The following is a 12921-nucleotide window of genomic DNA, read 5'->3' on the forward strand; positions in this document are numbered from 1 at the left end:
CTGGAGGCGGGAGTGTGGGTGCATGGCACACCCATATCATGTACAAAGGTCAGAAGACAACTTGTAAGAGTCATTTCTCTCATTCCACTGTGTGGGTTCCAGGGACCTAACTTATGTGGTGAGCCTTGGTGGCAAGCCCCCACAGCTGATGAGCTGTGTCATCGGCCCTCCTTTAACAATTCTGCTAAAGCTTTCATGACTCTCTGACTGCCACTGTTGAAGGATGCCTAACAACTGCTTTAAATACTCTTGAGTTTTGTAATAAAAGCAGAAGTGAAAAATTTAGTTCCCATTAATCCGGGGCTATTTTATTCAACCAACTCAAGGTCTCACTCACTTTTTCTCCTCTTCAAAGAGCTGACATTTAGTTAGGGATGGAGAGTGACCAATGAGTGAGCAATGTTTGCATAGCTTAAGAACCCAGTCTAGACCTAGAGATCACAGTGACTTGAGAATTAGGATTCCTGCCCATGGGCTCTTAGCCTGGACTGAACATGAGGCTTGATGAGAAAATGTAGGAAAACACAGCTGTGCAGCCAGTTTTCAAACTAAATCAGTCTCCCTCTCCTCCCACAGAGACCAGCATCCTTTCTGGAGACCATGGAACAGCAGCCCTAGTGTAGGTGGCCAGGTGCCAGGCCCTGGTGCTGTCACTGGCAAGGCTGCTGAGCAGGGTTAAAGGAAAGATGGCCCAGGAGACCTGCTGCAGGCACACCCAAGCACACTGGATCAAGAGGCTATAAAAACAGGACTCCCCTTAATGAGTTATTTTTGCGCTTGGTTAAACCAAAGGCCACTTTAGAAGACTAGAGACTAAAATAACCTTCTTGCCATTGTACAGAGCAAAGGCAAGTCCTTTCTATCCATTCCTGGGGGTACAAAAAAAAAAAAAAAAAAAGGCCTTTCCAAGTCTTCATGAGAGATGTGGATTTTAGGGTGACCTTAGGTCATACAGAACTAATCAAGTGAAAACAATAAGAAAATGAACCAGACAGCAAGTATCTGAAGACTTTATCAAAAAGAATTAGAAAGGGACAAACTCACTGGGTGCTGCGAAGGATCAAATCTGCAAGGTGGCATTGTGTGGCTGGGATTAAATTATTTATTCATTGTTAATTTATTTATTTATGTATGTGCAAATGACTTTGCTGCTGCAGGTGCTTGGGGGGCTGCTGAAAAGGCTGGGTTTTTATATCCAGGCCTAGAATATTGGTCCATTTAACTCATTCTTCCCCTTAAGGCGATCAGGACTGACTTTTATCTAAGGGGAGAGGAGGGAAACCATATGTGTGCAGGGAAGGACACAGGACTTGAGCAACACTAAGGACCCACACATTTCAGATCCATTCAAGCCTCTGGGAGAAGGCTCTGTGCAGTTTAATGTCCAACGAATTAGCAAATGAATGCTTATGTCAATATGTGAAAAACCCCTGATTAGTTTAAACAGATAAAAAAGCCTCCAGGGAACCGAGAAAATGCAAGCTCTTTTTCTTTGCCTTTTTGGCTAATTTAATTTAATTTTTGAAAGAGGGCCCAGTGTTTCTGAACTTCCATGGAAACCTGTACCCATACAAAAAGGGGGGGGGGGTGGTCTAATGGATCCTTGATCTTGTACATGGGTTGAAATTGTCTCAGTGTGACTACTGGCAGAAATAAGAAGGTTGATTCAGCCATTCTTTGGTCATGTTCACTATTCACTAGTGGCCTTCCCAAACTGAAAAGCAAAGAGTCCATCTTCACCTCCTAGACACGCCCAAGGAGTGAAAACAAATACTGGCTCTGTACTTAGAATAACAGCATCGCTTGTAAGGGAAACCTAGAGGTGAAATCAAATAATGCTCTTATTTTCTCTAGGTTTAGGCAAATAATGGTCATCCAGTGTGCTTGCTGACCCAGCACAGTGGGGATGCTGCACAGGACGTGACCTCTGGAGAAAGGGAACACAAGAACTCAGCATGGGGGCTTCAGAGAAGGATGCCAGGGACATCAGCCCCATCCCAGGAACATCAACACCCCCCCCCCCATGCTCCTTATAGGAGCAAGACTCATGCACTCTTAAAGAAAAGTGTGACAGCAAAGTAAGTCTCTGGAGGAGACGCTGTGTGAATTGGTAAAGATGTTTTGTAGGTGACTTGACTTTTGGATAGAGGGTCTCCCATGACGTAGGGCTGAAAGTCAAGGTGACACTCATCTTGAGTTACAAAGAGGCAAGCTTTCCCAGAAAAAGATGAAAAGAAAAGAAAACTTTAAAGCCAATAGCAAGATTCTCTTTCATGTATTTGGTTGTTTGTGATCCCAGAAATATTAGCATGCAAGTGCTAAATTAACAAGTTCTAAAGGAGAAAATTAGTGTATAGGACTTTTCTATCTTTCATTATTAATCCATTGTCCACTACTTTCATGGCTGTAGGTATTTGGACATTATGTACCAACCGCTGAAAGAATAAAAATCTCACAAGCTGAGGACACTGGGGAAGGGTGATGAAGGGCCAAAGATAATGGCATACATGGATGAAAATGCCATAGTGGTATCCATTGCTTCCTATGCTTATTTTCTTTAAAAAATGAATAAAACCTTCAAGGTAACTTGTCTTCATAATTCAGGGTCTGAAGTTACTATGTATGAACCCTAACATCTGAACATTCTGAAATCTTTAGGTGTTTTTTGTTGTTGTTGGTGGTGGTGGTGGTTTTTTTGTTTTGTTTTGTTTTGTTTGTTTTTATTTTTTCAAGACAGGGTTTCTCTGTGGCTTTGGAGGCTGTCCTGGAACTAGCTCTTGTAGACCAGGCTGGTCTCGAACTCCCAGACATCCACCTGCCTCTGCCTCCCAAGTGCTGGGATTAAAGGTGTGAGCCACCAATGCCTGGCTTTTAGATGTGTTTTTTGACTTCTGAATTCTATAATCAATGTTTATACCCCCAAACTCTGTTTTGTTTGAGACACACTGTAATATGATATAGACCTAGTGCTTTCCTAGTTACGTTTTCATTTGCAATATAGTGTTTGGTGTAATAAAGTTGCCCATGTAACTCTTCCCAATAATGAAAAGACAAGCCCTTCTCCCAATTATTCCAAATTAATAAGCATTTTATTTTAATAACAGAAAGAAGAGTAGAATGAAGATCTATACTATGCCCAGGAGCACAGCAATTTACTATCAAAAACAAAAGTTCAATATTCATACATTCATTTGTGCTCTGTGAACAATTTTTGAACACGTAGTTTTCTGGAGAAGAAGGAGGAGACTTCTCCATTTTCTTACTCTTCTCCCATCACTAAAGTGTGGTTTACTGGAAATAACCAGTCTGGAAATTATTAAATATCATCAAAATATGCTTCCTTAAAAATGATTGTCTATTTTTATTTTATGTGCAAAGGTGTTTTGTCTGCATGTATATCTGTGTGAGGGTGTCAGGTTCCCTGGAGCTGCAGTTATAGAGAGTTGTAAACCTGAAATAGGTGCCAGGAACTGAACTCAGGTCCTCTGAAAGAGCAGTACATGATTTTTACTGCTGGGTCATCTCTCCAACCCCTAAAATAGACTTATTTTTAAAATCAGCATTGTAGGTCCCTTCAGAGGATAAATTATTCTTAAAAAGGAGTTAGCCAAGAACAAATTACAGAATGTCACACATCAATTTCACCAACAAAAGGCCATTTCACTGGGGCTGCTTGTGATGTGTTGGTAGAACCATTCAAAACTATGCACAGCTTGAGCACATATCTTCAGAATGTTTTGCTTTTGAACCAAACATCAGGGTGTCTGTCTGTTAATTGTTCATGCAGAACACAGACAAGTACTCTCCGACTTAGTGATGCCTCACTAGATGCCTCAGGGACAGCAAAGAGATACAAAAGCTATCCCTTGTGAACCCTGACAGGAAATCTATCATTGTGTTCACTAGGTCCAGACATGCTCCGTGTTCACCCTCTTTATAATAACAGAGGTAAGCAACATCAAGAAGAGATATGAAGACCTTAGACTCTTCCAGTGTTATGCTAAGTAAGCTCTATAGAGGTTCTCAATCATCCTAAGGCTTCCACATTTTAATACAGTTCCTCATGTGGTGGTGACCCCAGCCATAAAACTATTTTGTTGCTACTACATAACTGCAATTTTGCTAGTTATGAATTATAATGTAAATATTTGATATTCAGGAGATCTGATATGCAACACCTGTGAAAGAATGTGTTGTTGTACCCCAAGGGGTTGTTGCGACCTACGGGTTGAGAACCACTGCTCTAGAGTGCATCATTTCCAGTTTATCTCTCATAGAGCACTTTCTATCTGTGAGGGAGGTGTGATTATTTCCATTCCTCAATGCAGAGAAGTCATCTACAAGGCTAAGTAACTTGTCCCCAGCCAGATAATAGCAAACAGCAAATGGAGCTCTTCTTGTCTTCAAGGGAAGGGAAGAAATCACTTGAGAGACACAAAGACAGTTTAAGCACAGGTTTTTTCCTCAGCAAAACAAAACATAAACTTCATAAAGGATTTGGAATGGGCTGCCCCATGGCAGGGGAGCAGCCCAGTGGGTTCTGTGTTGTGAATGCTACAGCCTGCCCTGAGATATATCCATCTTTAGCATTGTAAAACCCCTACTATGTGTTGAAATGCTATTACTCAGGCCAGGGTGTGACTCAATGTTATAACACTTGCCTAGCATATGTAAAATTCTGGGTTTAATCTCCAGCACCACAAAATTTAAAATAAGTAAATTAATTAATGTAGGTGGAGTTTTTCAGTAGGACCATGAACAGCTTTGTTCCATCAGCTGCTCCCCAAATAACTGACATACAGGCTTAATGTTAATCACAAATGCTCAGAGTCAAGATCCTGTTTCTCTCATTGAGAGCACATGCAGTAAGTCTGCTCCTCCTCTTCCATGCCCCTGCCACTCCCTGCCCCTGCCAGCCCTGTAAATATCTCCGCATGGTGGCAGTGCCACCATCTCTCTTCACCTTCTGCCTCCCTGAATGCACCCATTATTTCCCACTGTGTGCCTCCCCATGCTTCCAAACCAGCGCCTGAAAGAAAGGGAGCAAAGAAGGAAAAGAAGAACTTTGGTAGGTGTGAAGCAAAGGATAGAGGCCCAGGAAGGAGGAGGGATCTGACTCTTCCTAGCCTTGTCCCCAGGCCTACCTTTTTTTTTAAAATTTATTTATTAGTTCTAGTTAGGGAACAGGCTTGTTTCACATGTAAGTCCCTTCTCCCTCTCCCTCCCCTCACCCCCATCCTCCTCCCCCACCCCCAACCTACCCCCACCCCATCCACCCACCACTCCCCAGGCAGGGTAGGGCCCTCAATGGGGGCTCTGCAAAGTCCACCAAATCTTCCTGTGCTGGGCCTGGGCCCTTCCCCATGTGTCCAGGGCCAGAGTGTAACCCTTCATGTGGGATGGGCTCTCAAAGTCCCTTCTTGCACCAGGGAAAAATACTAATCCACTACCAGAGGCTCCCTGGAGTGCAGAGGCCTCCTTATTGACATCCATGTTCAGGGGTCTGGATCAGTCTTGTACTGGCCTCCCCGACAGCATCTGGGGTCATGTGCTCTCCCTTGTTCAGGCCAACTGTTCCTGTGGGTTTCTCCAACCTGGTACAGACCCCTTCGCTCTTCATTCCTCCCTCTCTTCAACTAAATTCCAGATTTCAGCTCAGTGTATATCTGTGGATGTCTGTCTCTGCTTCCATCAGCCACTGGATGAGGGCTCTAGGATGGCATAAAGTCATCAATCTCATTTTAGGGGAAGGGCTTTTAGGTTATCCTCTCCACCATTGCCTGGATTGTCAGATCGTGTCATCCTTGTAGGTCTCTGGAGATCTCCCTACTTCCAGATCTCTTCTTGGACCTATAGTGGCTCCCTCTGATATGGTATCTCTCATCCTGCTCTCTCTCCTCTATTCTTCCCCCAACTCAATGTTTCTGCTCCTCCATTTCCTCTCCTCTCCTCCTCTTCTCTTGCTCTTATTGTGGCAGCTCCCTCTCCCCTACCCTCATGCTCCCAATTAGCTCAGGAGTTCATGCCACTTACCATTCCTGGGGACCATTTATCCCTTAGAGTCCTTCATGTTTCCAGGCCTACCTTTTAACTCTGCCCTTTTTGTGTGTGTTTTGTTGCTGTTACTTAAAGTTACATAGCACTTCCTTCCCTCTGCATTTTCAGAGCTACATTGTCTTTTTTAAATTTTTAATTTTTGGTTTTTCCAGACAGGTTTTTTTTTTTTTTTTTTTTTTTTTTTTTTTTTTTTTTTTTTTTATATCCCCTGGCTGTCCTGGGACTTGCTCTGTAGACCGGGCTGGCTTGAATGCAAAGATCTACCTGCCTCTGCCTCCTGAGTGCCGGGAGTAAAGGTGTGTATCACCACATGCAGCATATATTGTCTTTTAAATTTTACATTAAACTTGTGTTTTTGACTGATACATAACTTAACATGTATTTATGTGGAATGTGATGATTCAATATATGTACACATTGTAGTTCCATTGCTGTGATAAAACATCATGACCCAAAGCAACTTGGGGAGGAAAAGAGTTTACTTCATCTTATTGTTTGTGGTACATCTAGGGAAATCAGGGCAGGAACTCAAGACAGGCAATGGAGGCAGAAGCTGAAGCAAAGGCCATGGAAGAGTGCAGCCTACTTGCTAGCTTCTCCTGGTTCACTCAGCCTGCTTTATTACACCATCTAGGACCACCAGGCCAGGGTGGTGTGTCCACAATATGGGCCCTCCCACATCAATCATTAATCAAGCAGATGCACCACAGGCTTGCTAACAGGCCAGCCTTTTGTCAATTGAGAGTCCCTCTACCCAAAAAACTCTGGCTTTGTGTCCAGTTGACTAAACACTAGCCAGAACACATATTTATCTCCTCGTCTATCATTTCTTTATGGGGGAAATGTTCAAGATCCTTTTTTTCAGTCTTGAAATATGTGGTATATTATTGTTATCTATAATTATTCCACTATACAATCTCATGTCAGAACTTCTTAGCCCTGTCTTTTTGTGACCTATTGCTTAGCTTTACCACAGTAAGGTCCAAGATCTAACATTAATGCACAAACTGACTTAGTGGAGCCCATTCTTTATGGAGAGATTACCTTGCCCAGCCTAGACACAGGGGTGTGGGGGTGGAGAGGTGCCTTGGTCCTGCCTCCCTCCTCTCCTCCTGCTCCCCCCACTCCCCACTCCTCCCATCTGCTCCACAGAGAGGGTAAGGCCTCCCCTCTAGGAAATTGATAAATGGATGGTAACTGATAACTGAGAAGCAGAGCTGGAACCCCAGCAGCAAAGGAGGGTATGAGACACAAAGGAAGTGAGTTCAACAGAAATCCACCTGTAGGCAGGCAAGAGGGGCTGAAAAACAGATGGCAGAAACCTGGGCTAAGACCTGAGAGACCCTATGAGCCAGGTGACAACTCTCCCCCTACCCATTGAAGAAAGTTAAAGGGCGGGGAACTAGATTTGCTGATGTCAACGAAACTGGACTCAGCATCAGGAATCATAATACAATCAAGTTATGTGAAAGAGTACCCATTTGGTGCCTTAATATCCATTACTCCATTCTGTCCCAAATGGCAGGAAAGGGAATATTCCCAATCAGACCTCCTAGATTCTGTATTAGGAAAGTGACATCGGAGGCCAGAGACATGGCTCAGAAGTTAAGGGCACTTACTGCTCTTCTAGAGGATCTGAGTTCAGTTCCCAACACCCAAGTGGTGGCTCACAACTGCCTGTTACCTCAGTTCCAGAGGATCTGACATCCTCTCTGGCCTCCTTGGGTCCCTGCATGCATGTAGTACACATAAACTCATACAAACAAACACATAAAATAAAATAAAAGTGACACCTAGGAGCTCATTGCTATGGCACATACCTATAGTCTCAGCACTGGGAAGGCTGGAACAAGACAATCAATCATGAGTTCCAGGTTAGTCTGAGCAGCTACATAGCAAGAGCCAATCTCAACAGGAGGGAGGAGGGGGGCAATCAGAGACAGACAGACAGAAAGAGAGACAGAGAAGGAGAATATATCCTGATTAGTTTGTCAGTTTGTCACAAGACAGTGTCATCTGGAAAGAGGAAACCCCAACTGAGAAAATGCTTCCATCAGATTGGCCTGTAAGCTACTCTGTGGAGGCATTTTCTTAATTAATGACTGATGTCGGAGGGTGCTACCCACTCTGGGTGTTATCATCCCCAGGCAGGGGGCCTGGAGTGTGAAGAAAGCAGGCTGAGCAAGCCATGGAGAGCAAGCTGGTTAAGAAGCTCTCCTTCATGGCCTCTACATCAGCTCCTGTCCTGTTTGAGTTCCTGCCCTGACTTTCCTCAATGAAGGATTTAAACTGGAAGATTAAATAAACCCTTCCCTTCCCAAGTGGCCTTTGATGGTGGTCTTTATCACTACGATAGAAAGCCAACTAAGGCAGACAGGGGTGGAGCATAGAGAAGAGGAGGAGGAAAGGCTCACAGGAGAAAATACATAGGGAAGTTGACACTTGGGGGTCACACAGTGAAATGACAACACCCTAAAAATAATAAGGGTTCTTTCTCTATGCAGAGAATAATGCGACTTCTAAATGTGACCTTCAGGTGAAGAATTTGTATTTCTGCCCAGGTTTAGAATGGTTGTTTACCCCTTACCAGGTCACCAGTTCATCTTTGACAATAGAGAAACAGTTTCACAAAGATTAGAACTTGACTAGTTTACATTGTCAGTCTCCCTAGTCTTTTCTTTTTTCCCTTCAAGTACTACAAACAAGATAAAACAGCACTGGGGCTGGAAATATGGGTCAGTGGTTGAGAGCACTAACTGCTTTTCTAGAGGATCCAAGTTCAATTTCCAGCATCCTCATGGCAGCTCTCACAACTGTCTGTGAGTGCAGACACCTTCTTCTGGCCTCTGTGGACACCAGGCACACACATGGCACACACGCATACATGTAGAAGATACAACAGCATTATATATAAACTACATTCCTTGAGCCCATGAGTTCACAACGTAAAACTGGAATTAAAGCATTGTGAGCAGTGCCATGGATTTCTTAACCATTACAAAAGTTTTTGTTGAATGACACCTCATCAATGAGAAGCCTCTTGTTATTCCCACTAAACATTCGAGTGTTTTCCTGTCTGTTCATGAAGTAAAGTTTCCCATACCTTTCAGCTAGCAAAAGCTTACTTAATTTCTGTCCCAATAAATGCTTCAAAAAGGAGAAAGCTTGGTGACTTTAGAGACACAGCACGCTGTGGGTTGTAATTTGTGGTTGGTGCTGTGGAGAAATGGAGAGGACCGAGGAGGGTTTTTGTCACTGAGAAGGTACAAAGGGAAAAGTTTCTCCACAAAGTTAGGGCAATAATTCTCCCAGAAGCCAGAATGAATTTTAGACACTGGATGTAGAAGAAGTAGTCATGCTTTTTTTGTTTTGGCGGTTTTGTTTGTTTGTTTGTTTGGTTTGTTTTAATAGACAGAATCTCCCATAGCCCACGCTGGCCTCAAGCACACTGTGGCAGCAGCTTATACCCTTGAACTTTGATCTTGCCTCATACTCCTGAGTTCTGAGATCACAGGTTCATAGCACCAGCCTGCATCTATGTGATGCAGAGAATTGAACTTGTGGCTTTTGTGCATGCTAAGTGAACCCTCTTCTAACGTCCAGCCCATGCAATTAAAAAAAAAAAAAAGATTTCTCTAAGAAACAATAGGACAGACAAGAGTTGTCAGAATGCAGAACCCCTTTATAAAAAGTTAACGTGATTTTAAACAAAACAATGAAATAGATTCTTCCTAAAGACTAGATCTGTAAAATGATTTGTCCATAAGCATATGGGTAAATCAAGGCAAAACTTCACTTCAATTTGTAATAAAAGTGTGATTATTGAAGTATAGAGCCAGAAACTGAACTCCTGGTATCAGTAGATTTTTGTTAGTGTTTCCCTCTCCTTTTTTCCAAGGGGTGATCCTTACAGTATAATGCATGTTCAGAGCACACCAGTCCTTTCCTGTGGTTTACCAAATCAATTCACTTGGTCATTTTCTTTTGCCAAACCCCAGGATCTGGGTGAGTTTTACTGTGTTTTTAAACTACATCTTTCAGTTTCTCTCAGTGCTCAGACCCATTGGAAACAGAAATTTGTTCGAACCAGGATATCAACAAAGACAATCCTTACTGGTAATTAAATATGGATATCATTCGCTACCCAAGTCCAAATTTCAAAGTGTCTTCACCAAATAAACCAAAACTCTAGACAGTTGGAAGATACAAGCACGCCCCATGTTGCCAGAGAAAATAAGACGGACCTGACAATCGACAGGCTGGGTGTTAGACAGACACATAGATAGAATTAATGTGCTTTTTCTCATGCAAAGGCAAAAAAATTAGATGCAAACTTTACATTTAAAACTGCATTGTTCCCCTTTAATCTGGCCACCATCCGAGTGGTGATCTGTATGTTAGAGACGAGATGAATGGACAGCACTGGCAGGGATTGAAGCTGGGGATGAATGTGGAAATGTAGGATGGATGTTTCTTTTTTTTCTCCTTTTCTGGCTTTGAGTTGACTGTTGTTTCTGTCTGTTTTTCAGGACTGATCCGCGAGGACAGGAAAGTCAGTGTGGGCGGCTCTCGGGAGCCTCCCTCTCTCTCTACAGCTGCGGTTCAGAGGATTACTGAAGCTCCATCCACAAGGCAACATTGCACCAGTAGCCTTTGAACAAAAGTCATGGATACTATTAATGATATGATAATCCTTAATCGACCTGCCTCCCAGTAGTGATTATACTGACATGGGAAGAATATCTAAGTCGTGGAGGCAGCCCACAACAACACTGCGCCATTGTTCACCCCAGGCTTGACCACAACTAACTTTTACCAGTATCCTCTAACGTCACCTTTCTCTCTGGAGCCTCCTCCGCAATCCCCAGGGGCCCCAACTCATTCTCCCAACCCATCATGACTGAAAAAAAAAAAAAGGAAACCTGGCAAAGAAAACCGTACTCTTAAATCTTTTTTTTTTTTTTTGCATTTATTTTTTTTTTTTTGCAAGTTCCCACACACATTTGGTGTCGTCTCAAAATCCACGCTGTCAACTGTCTCTAGGCCATTTCCATCTGAGAAGGGGACCACACAAAGGTTGGCTCGGTGGGTCCCAGTGAAGATGTTTTAATTGTCTCACAATGGATTCTTCTGTCATTGTACTTTCAAATAATGCCCTTTTGCTCTCTGATAAAATGTTCAGAATTAGACAATTTGTCAATAAATCTCCCCAAACTCCTTACGAAACAGAGAATATGGTTTCCCATTTGATACGATTCAGACGCTAGTGGGAAATTTTTGATTCACTAAGAGATTGAACTCCACTAGCAGACAAACCTACTTTACTCCGGCTATATACTGTAAGCAAGAGACTCCCACAGGAAGAAACGGCTTTATGATTTATGTAATTATGTCTGTGGGATAAACACATCCACATTCACATTTTAAATGACTTGCTATGGATATACTAATGAGGCTTAAAACACACAGACACCGAACAACACCCTAATTACCACTGTGAGTTAATTATTTTTCTGTCACTTAAATATTTTAATAAATTGTCATTTCCTTCTTATACTAGATAAGCCTAGATGAAAAACAGCAACTAATATAATTTTATGATACTCTTTAAGAGTATTCTTTTAGAATAATATAGTTAATTGTTTTTAAGCTTTTAATAAGCCCTGCTTAATGCACAACAAAACAGTGATGTGAAATAAACTTTTTTTTCTAACAAGAGTCTCTGAAAAGGGGAATTTTGAGAGATGGTGAACCAGAAAGATATACCAAGTCACCTTCTTATTAGCTTTTGTAAATATTTTTTGGACATTTTATATAATATGTCATATAGATCATATATATAATTAAATATATTACATGTAATTATATTATGTATATATGTGTATATATGTAATATAATATAATTATATTATGTATATAATATATTATGTATATATAATTATATATTATGTATAATATATATGTATATTAGTACTACTACCATCTTTAATGGTTATGAGACAAGTACAGATTGGTCAACATATGACTATAATGGACAAACAACTAACAACAAATATTTTTCAGGGTGTACTCGATTCCATACTTGAGGGAAATGAGTGAAAGCAAATTTTCTCCCCCCACACCACCCTCACTTCCCCATCTCCGATACTTAGAACTGACAATAACTGTGTAGCACTTCCCTAATTTAGCAACAAACAGGCAGAAAAATATGAATTGCTCAGAATATCTGAGCCACTTCTCTTTGGAGGGTTAAATTGTGTAAAAACATTCATATGAAAGTGGCACTGTGGTTACTTCTCAACCACAGCCAGACAGAGTGGAAGTTCTGGCTTATGTCAATGATCATACAAATTAATACATAATGAGATGAACTGATAAATGAAGGCATGGGAGCCTAAACTTCGTTTATGTGTGAATCTTCTATCCGGAAAGCACACCTGATCATCACCACACTTCAATGTTGTTAGTCATAACTTTTCTTACCCTTAAAGATGCAATATATTATTAAAATACTAGCTCTACAGCCAAAGGTCAGCCCTGTTTTCTCCCCACCAGGCATTAGGAAGCTCTCTGTGTATGTTTGTAAATCTGCAAAGTGAAGATAACAATGCCTGTCCCTGCCACTTCAGAGATTGGGTATTAGACTATCATTGCTAAAATAAAAGTATAAAGCAGTGATTCTCAACCTGTGGCTTTTGACCCCCTCAGTGGTTAAATGACCCTTTCAGAGGTCACCTAAGACCATCAGAAAACAAAGATGTTTACATTATAATTCATAACAGTAGCAAAATCACAGTTACTAAGCAGTAATGAAAATAAATTTATGGTTGGGAGTCACCGTAATATGAGGAACTATGTTAAAAG

The sequence above is a fragment of the Cricetulus griseus genome (genome assembly GCF_003668045.3).
Source record: "Cricetulus griseus strain 17A/GY chromosome 1 unlocalized genomic scaffold, alternate assembly CriGri-PICRH-1.0 chr1_1, whole genome shotgun sequence".
NCBI lineage: Eukaryota > Metazoa > Chordata > Mammalia > Rodentia > Cricetidae > Cricetulus > Cricetulus griseus.